This window comes from Pipra filicauda, unplaced genomic scaffold (assembly GCF_003945595.2).
Source record: "Pipra filicauda isolate LSUMZ 115617 unplaced genomic scaffold, ASM394559v2 scaffold168_size1973030_pilon, whole genome shotgun sequence".
NCBI classification, from domain to species: domain Eukaryota; kingdom Metazoa; phylum Chordata; class Aves; order Passeriformes; family Pipridae; genus Pipra; species Pipra filicauda.
The window spans coordinates 615,851-623,814 of record NW_024104195.1 but is presented as its reverse complement, the minus strand read 5'-3'; the positions used below and the strand labels follow the sequence as shown (position 1 = coordinate 623,814).

The following is a 7,964-nucleotide window of genomic DNA, read 5'->3' as shown; positions in this document are numbered from 1 at the left end:
TCAACAAGGAAGGTACTATTATGAAAGCAGAAAATATATTCATAGTTGCAGCTATGAGTGCAGAAATGCAGATGGGAATGTTAATAATATAGATAGCAAAAGATAGACGTTTATCTGAGCACTGATAATGTAGTTTGTGATATATTTTATCTATTGAGCACGAAGTGTGAAATGCTGTGAGGGAGCTGATAGTATGAGATATGATTAATCAACATCAAGAAAATCATCTGCTGTATAAAAAAGAGCACCACTAAAACATTATATAAAGTGTGGGAATAAATAAACAGGGTTGAATTCAGATTGTTGTATGGGAAGTTAAATAAAGCTGAAGGTAAAGAAGGTTAATAAACAAAGATCAAAGCAAAGTTACAGCTTTATTGATGAAGATAATCTTAGCAAGAAGACCAAAACCACTGTGACAATGAAAACTGACATTTAGCATAACTGACAGTTTAACACTACTTTTCTCCTGCTAGGATGTAATCCATGCACCCTACTAGAGAAAATCAATTACTCCTGAACCATGTATTTGTGGCTCAGAAAAGATGCTGCTTAAAAGAAAAATTGAGTAATCTGAATCCCTCTTACTTTATCATCTGAGCATGGCACAGCAGAAAGATTCAACTGCACAACTAATCATATATATAATCCCATTGTATCATTTGTGGCTATACATAAATTACATGTATATTGTGGCCCATTTCAAAATATATCTACTCTTTGAAATAGACTGTAAGTGTCAGAAACTTTGCTATCACTCTGACATGAAGTGGGGTACTTCTTTCACAAGATTTGAGGGATGCAAGAAAATAAGCCTACGAATACTTGCTTTTACTCATCTCACTCTTTTTAGTGAAAGAATTGCTGTACTTCAGTGAAAGATTTGCAAGCACTTCACAACATATTTTAAATCTAATTTAACTCAAATCACAGCTTTTTAACACCAGAGTAGTCCCTCTGCTTTCAGTGGGAGGGGATTCCTCACAGACTGGCTTCCAAACCTGGAACAGATGAATTTCAGACTTGGACACACAGTGGAAGCAAGTTCACCTTTGGAAACTTCAGGGCATTGACACAACAGTAATTGCTGGAATTTGGGGAATTCATCAGTGTGCAGTCATGAAGCTGTTGGATGCCATGTTATATAGCAAGAAAGAATTTATGACCAGCTTAGAGGCTCTTTTTGGGGTCTTACCCAAAACTGCAAGCCTTTAAACCTGAATAACTGAGCACAGATATGGAAATGTTGTAGAGCAATGTGGTACCTAAAGGCTGGTGAAAACACTTGAGTTCAGCTTCTTGAACACCGTGGAATTCAAAAAACAAAAAAACTAACTAACTATTCCAAATCAAGCTTAAAGAATCTTAAAAGTGTAAGTCACCAGGATTAGGTTCACTTAGCCCTCCTGTAACACTGCAGATACAGAGGCAACATGTTTACATCAATTTTATTCTAATATAGAAGGGATAGAACTTATATAGGTGAGAATTATGTTTAGATAACTAAAGCTGGGATGACACAGTGGTATAATTTAAATACCAGTATAGAGGCCGAGGACACAGCACAGCTGCTACCATATTCTGTTAAGTCATTGACATGGTTCCTGATGCAGTTTTGATGCAAAAAAATCCAACACTCTCAAAAGTTCCTGAGCACGAGGTAGTCCCATTACATGATATGAGCTCAGGCACAACTTGTGAGAGAAGAAATTTTAATTGTATGAATGAGATCTGTGCAGGTTGTCCATTTTGAACAGAGAAAAAGATTTGACCTGTTTTATCTATTAGTAGAGGTGGAGCCAGTAAATCCCACACAGAGAGAATTAATGTTCTCTAAGAGCTGGGTATAATGAACCCTGCTTCCTAAGGGTAGAGGTACTGTAGCTGATTGATTTTCATGTCTAAGCAGTTGTAAAGTGGTGCTGAAGTTTTACTCTTGAGTTGTGCAAATATAAAGCCTCCTTTTCTCTCATTTCCAACAGTGCATGAGCTCAGCTTTCTTCACAGCTCAGGTATTTGCAGTCCATCTCCTCTCATCTCTTTCCTATTTCTGTAAATATTAAAAAATATAATAACATGTTACACCTCTATTATCTGTAAAACTGTGAAGACTCAAAAGTTATTATTGAAGGGGAGATACTGATAAGCAGACAGTGATTAATAATTGCGAAAAAAACAACCCAAATAGGAAAAGCAGAAATAGGAAAATAGGGGAGAATATGATATATATTGTTCCTTTGACAATATAATAACAAAATTATCTCTGCTTGTCACTTCTCAGAAATCCATGCTGATAAACTTCTTTCACAACAGCTAGTATGTGTTTGCAAGTTATATAGTTTCCAAATGCTTCCAATCTCAATTTAAGATCCTTAAGACATTTTAACAGCAATATAGTCTTCCTTGAATATTTCTGAAAAGCAGTCACAAGAATAATTTAAAAACAACAGTACAGATCAGCACTACTCTTAAATTCCATCCTTGTGAATTTATTGAAATGCTAAACTAACCATCTTCTGCATAAGGATATTTTAGGTAGCTTTCAGGCTGCTTTTCAATCAGTTTTGCCAGTTAGTCTGGAATAATTGAGGATGTGAATTCAAAGGAATTACATTTATTTTTACATATATATATATGACAATGTTCCCTTCAGAGTTTGTAGAAAGGACAAAAAGATTCAAGGTGTATATTTTCTTTAATATTCTCCATGTGGTCATAATAGTCTGCCATTATTTTAAACATTATTAGGTAAGAGTTTTAGAATACTATTACATTTTTGCCAAGAAAAGATGATTTTTTTTTTCTTTCTTTTTTAAGTGCTTCATAGGGTCTGTATTAATTTAAGTACTTCTACAGGCTCAATGATTGTGAAGGTAGGGCAAATATAAGGACAATTTTTGTGCACTGGTAGATTTTATTTGTTCACACAGGCACACTTATGGCATGAAAAAACATGGATCTTCAGAAGCACAGTCTTACAAATGTTTTTTTTCTTGAAGGTTGTCTTTCAGGATTTCAGTTGTGAAATTCCTGGCCCTGAGACAAGATTTTAAAATCAATACCACAGCGTGTTCCATGCATGTGCTCAGTGATGCTTCCAGCTGGTGAAGTCCTGTGGGCCAGGATGAACCTGTAGGTAACAAAAAATGAAGTGGAAGAGCTGCCATCACAGATGGGTTAAACACAGGGCAAAGTGTACATCTGAGATAACACACAAGTTTGTTTTTTTAAACTCCACTCTGACACCTTCACATTGACAGCTTCAGAAGAAGGTTGCTGTTTGCTCAAGAGTGTTTTCCCAGAATGAAATGAATGATGGAACAGAAACACATTATGGTTTAAAAAAAAGGGAATAATGCAATATTTTACTAATTAAACTGTATTTACAGAAAGTGTAGCTCTTGCTTTGAGATCTGAATAGTCACATTTTCTCTCAGAAGTGCTATCCCATTTCTTCTTAAAAGAAGTGCTGCAAAAGACCAGCTTTGGTGTAAAATGTATTTTACCATAAGGCTGCAAAACACTACAGGAAGAACAATTAAAGTGAGTAGGCTTCATTAATTACAGAGGCTGATATTGCAGTAAAATGGCTGCATTTAGTGACAAATTATGCCTTGTTTTTCCTCCATCTCATGCCTGTTGCAGACATAAACACATATCGCCTTTCTTGCTTGTTCTGGGAGAGAGGCAGATACAGACTCATTAAGGCTCTTTCTTACCTCTAGGAGAAAATGGATTAGGCTTACATCTTCAATCAGAATTTAATACATGCAATGCTTCCTGCATTATTTTTCTTTGTGTGTGAAATAGGATCTTTGTAGGACCTCTCTGCTTATTTCTCATTACAGGAATGTAAAGGACTTTGCACACAGACTGCAACTCCTTAAACTTGTGCAGATCAAGACCTATAGGATTAATAAGAGGATTTAAGGAATACACTATTACTGTTGATCGTATCTTCTATTTCCATATACCACATGAATGAAGCATAATGAGGACGAGCAGTAAACTTGCCGCTATACTTGGTATTCTGTGTTTTGTAAGAGCTAGTTCTGAGATAAACCTGAACTGTGACCAGGGCTGCCAAGCTGTGAGTAGAGATGTCAGAAGAAACTTCATATTTTTTTTGCCTTGAAAAAGAATTAATCACTCTCAAAGCTCTTGATGTGAGTTAGAAAGCATGGATGACATCAAATAGAATATTATTTACATACACGTGAAATTTTAGAAGTGTGATCTGGGCAAGAAACCAGGTGTCTGTATGCAGAACAGCATGAAATTCAGTTTTCACGTGCACAAAAAACATGAATTCAGAAGTAAAAGCTTTAAGTCCTCAGTATACAAATAAAAGCCTAGTACATACTGGGAAAAATCTTCCAATTCTTTATAGAAGTTGTATTAAAGTCAAGTCTTTTCATTATTACCATTATCAATACCAGGCAATAGCTTATGAACAGCTGAAGTTACATGTAAGAAAATACTTACTTTTGAATGGTAAAAAGAGAATGAAAAATATAAATTAAGAGCAAGCTCATTTTTTAATGACTTCCCTGCTAATTTAAGATTAAAATGTGATCTTATTACAGTTAAATGCACTTTTAAAACAGGTATTTCAGTACACAAGATTGAAAATCACCATCAGTGTCGTTCCTTTAGTTTCGCCTCTTTTTAAAAATAAGTTTTTCTTACATTTCAGATTTTGATTTTTAAGATTTTAATTTTTTTATGTTTTACTTTTTGAAACATACTTCAAAGCACAAACACCCTGTAAATCCATTATCTGATAAATTTATCATTTCAAGCCAACAAATCCAGGAAAATTAAAGCATGTTATTATTTTGAAGAGAAAAACTGTAGAACAAAGTGTAGAAGCTTACACATATTTTGATAATCCTCTGATAACTTCACACTAAAAAGTACATGAATCAAAAGCTTTGCTTTTTGCAAGTTTTATTCTGAAGGACTACATTTTTAAAAAAAGTGTTTCTTTTTGTTTGACTCTTTTGCAATACTTTTAGGTATTTGAAAATCAAATAACTTCAGATATTATGGAGGAAAAGCTTGTAGAACCACATATGATCTATTGGTGGTACAGGCTGGGGTTGGTGCTTTCTATTCCTGGAAATAAATCCAGTAATTTCTCAAGTCAGTTTCATGAAATCTTGAGTGTTCAGAATCTGCTCAATTTTACTGACATTTTCAGGGACAAGAATTGAGTAAAATACTATAAACTGATTGTACATTTAGTGAAAAAACGGCAGCAAAGTCTAATCTGTTATGCTACTGAGAAGAAAAAAATGCAGCCTTTTTGCTACTTATAATGATATTTTCTAATATTAACAGTTTATACAAACAAAATGAGTTCTATTAAATCCTTCATACAACATTGCATTCTATTCTGGAAATGTTTTACCACAGTCTAATTTCCACTGCCCTTCACCAGATCCACAATTATTTACAATGTAAAATTAAATCTATTGTCCCAGAAAATAATTTCTTTAAAGAATTTACAGTCTACCGTTTCTTCTTAAAAGAACAAGACCGCCTTTTTTTCTTTGTTTGAAAATGAAAAGTGTTATCAAAGAGTTATTAGAAAGAACATGGCCTTCCAGAACATACTGTGCTAATTAACCTTCAATACTTTGATTTTTTGCTGTCCATAGTGTAAAATATTTCATTTTGTGATGCTGAACATTGTGGAATAGTTAGATCAGTGATCAGGGTAATTTCAATCAAGAGAAGTGATATTCAATTAGACTTCTGATTTTGGATTTTAGAGCAAATGCCAATGAAAACAAATCTTTTGTGAAAACATTTTATCAAACTAATTAAAGATTTTTAATGAAGTTTTGTGTGATGGCACAATTACATCTGAAAGACATAGAACTTAGATATGTCAAAATTTATATTTCCCGAACTCTTGAAATATTTTTTAAGGCTCTCTTTTATCACATACAATTTACATAAATTTTTTTCTAGGATAGGTCTCAAAATTTAACCTCATGTGAGGAATTACCATGAATAACCTGTGTTGATTGTAATAAGGTTCAAAAGAATTGGATAGTACATTTTTTAAGCAGTTTTTTATAAATAGTCTGCAGGAAAACATAAGACTGTTAAGCACTGACTATAAAAATATCTGATGGCAAGAAGTTGAAGAAACAGGACATAGATTTGAAATAAATTGTGTATTATATGCATTTTATCACAAATATCTACCATTTTAACAGTCCACCTAAACTGCAATGCATTCTGGATTGTTGAACTCATTTTTTTTTCCATGGGACACTGAAAAAATGACCTGGTGTTGGAATGGATCTGAATCGTCCACCAATAGACAATGTCATTTAGTTTGCTTAGAAAAGTTCAAATGCTGAAATAATATAGCCTCAAAAATATTTTGTTTTAAAAACAGTTTAAAATTAATTCTTATATTGATAAATCTTCCTAAGAGTGAGGAAAAACAGTAAGTTGGTTTTTCTCAGTTTTAGAAGGAGTTTCCTATAGTCCCACATAATTTCATGTTTTCATTAGAGAATATGATAAGAGTTTTTTATCTGAAATTGTTATTTTTCAGTAGCTGTATTGAAGAGGTCCAAAGTGTAGAGGGGAAAAAGAAGACTTGACCAATAAGAGTTTACAGGTTTGGAGAGTTGATATGGTTTGAAGCTGACTCCCTGCCAAGTCTCTAAACCTCACCACAAGAAGTCCCCCACCACCCCCCAAAACCAAGGGAGAAGAGAAAAAAAACAAGAGAACCAAAACAAGAGAGACAGCTAAAGCAATATATATAAATATATTTACACTTATATTAGTTATATACAATTGAAATATATATACAATTTCACAAGGAAAAGGGAAAGGGAAGGGGGAAGGGAAAAAAAAGAAACAAAACCAAAATAAAATATATATATATCCCAACCAGTATCCCAAGATCTAGCAACTAAAAGAATTAGAAAAAGAATATCTTACTACTCTCCTTGGGACAACAGAAAGTCACTCTGGAACGATTGCCGGCAGCCTCTGTCTCCCAAGGTTGGCAAGGCCTTACCAGGCCTCACTCCCCAGACATGACAGACTCAACAGCAGGGAAACCCGCACCTCCAAAAGCCACCGGAAGGAAAGAGGCCCAAAGGCCTTTCCTCCTTTCTTCTTATACCCTGCCTTACGTAAAAATCGTACGGAATACCGGGTAAACCTGGGCACTTCCTTGGTTACAAACTGGTCACCAAGGAAGGCCTAGACTAAACTACCACAAGAGTATTAGTAGATGACAATCTCAGATGTAGCATTCTTTCTCCTGGCAGAGACAAAGAAAGATCATGTAGACATTTCTGCCCACAGTGGTGTGTAGTGCAGCATAATAATTAGCTTATTGCGGGGTTAACAATTTTTCTTCTAAAGCACCTGCTCCCTTAAATTAGAAAGATAGCAAAAACCTGTGCAGAAAATTCCTTTTCAGTATCCTCCTCTCCATGGTAAATCAGCATACAATCTCCTTCCTGTTGGCTTCTGTATTTCAAGTTCCAATGAAGGGAAGTTTTAGTGAGGATAGCAGCAGTACAAATAATCTGTCTTCACAAATTGCCAATTTTAACTAAATTATTACAAAATATATTATTTCTTAATAGTTTGTGAGATTTCAACCTCAATTGGTTGGAAAAATGAAGTAAAAAATAATGCTAATAATGTTAATGCTAATAATACTACTAAAAATAAATAGCCTCAACTCACTAATACATGGCATTTGGATCATCCAGTCCCACCCCTGCCATGGGCAGCAACACCTCCCACTAGCCCAAGTTGCTCCAAGCCCTGTCCAGCCTGGTCTTGGACATTTCCAGGGATGGGGCAGCCACAGCTTCTCTGGGAAACCTGTGCCAGAGCCTCACCACCCTTACAGCCAATATGCTTTTGATAGCTAGAGTTTTCCTGAGAAAATAAACCTTCCTGATGAGCTTTCA

General features: G+C 34.7%; 1 long non-coding RNA gene across 3 annotated transcripts; it reads right to left on the bottom strand.

The window, feature by feature from the left end:
* Window positions 1-379: 379 nt before the first annotated feature.
* On the bottom strand, window positions 380-7,457 carry LOC113983421. 3 transcript variants are annotated; one of them, XR_005562870.1, is made up of 4 exons: window positions 7,440-7,457; window positions 3,720-3,905; window positions 2,980-3,130; window positions 380-2,050 (listed from the first exon to the last, which is right to left on the bottom strand). It is a non-coding gene; the product is annotated as an uncharacterized LOC113983421 (long non-coding RNA). The 3 variants fall into 3 exon arrangements; XR_005562869.1 differs by lacking the exon at window positions 7,440-7,457 and having other exon boundaries at window positions 3,720-4,549; XR_005562871.1 differs by lacking the exon at window positions 7,440-7,457 and having other exon boundaries at window positions 3,063-3,130; window positions 3,720-4,549.
* Window positions 7,458-7,964: the final 507 nt, after the last annotated feature.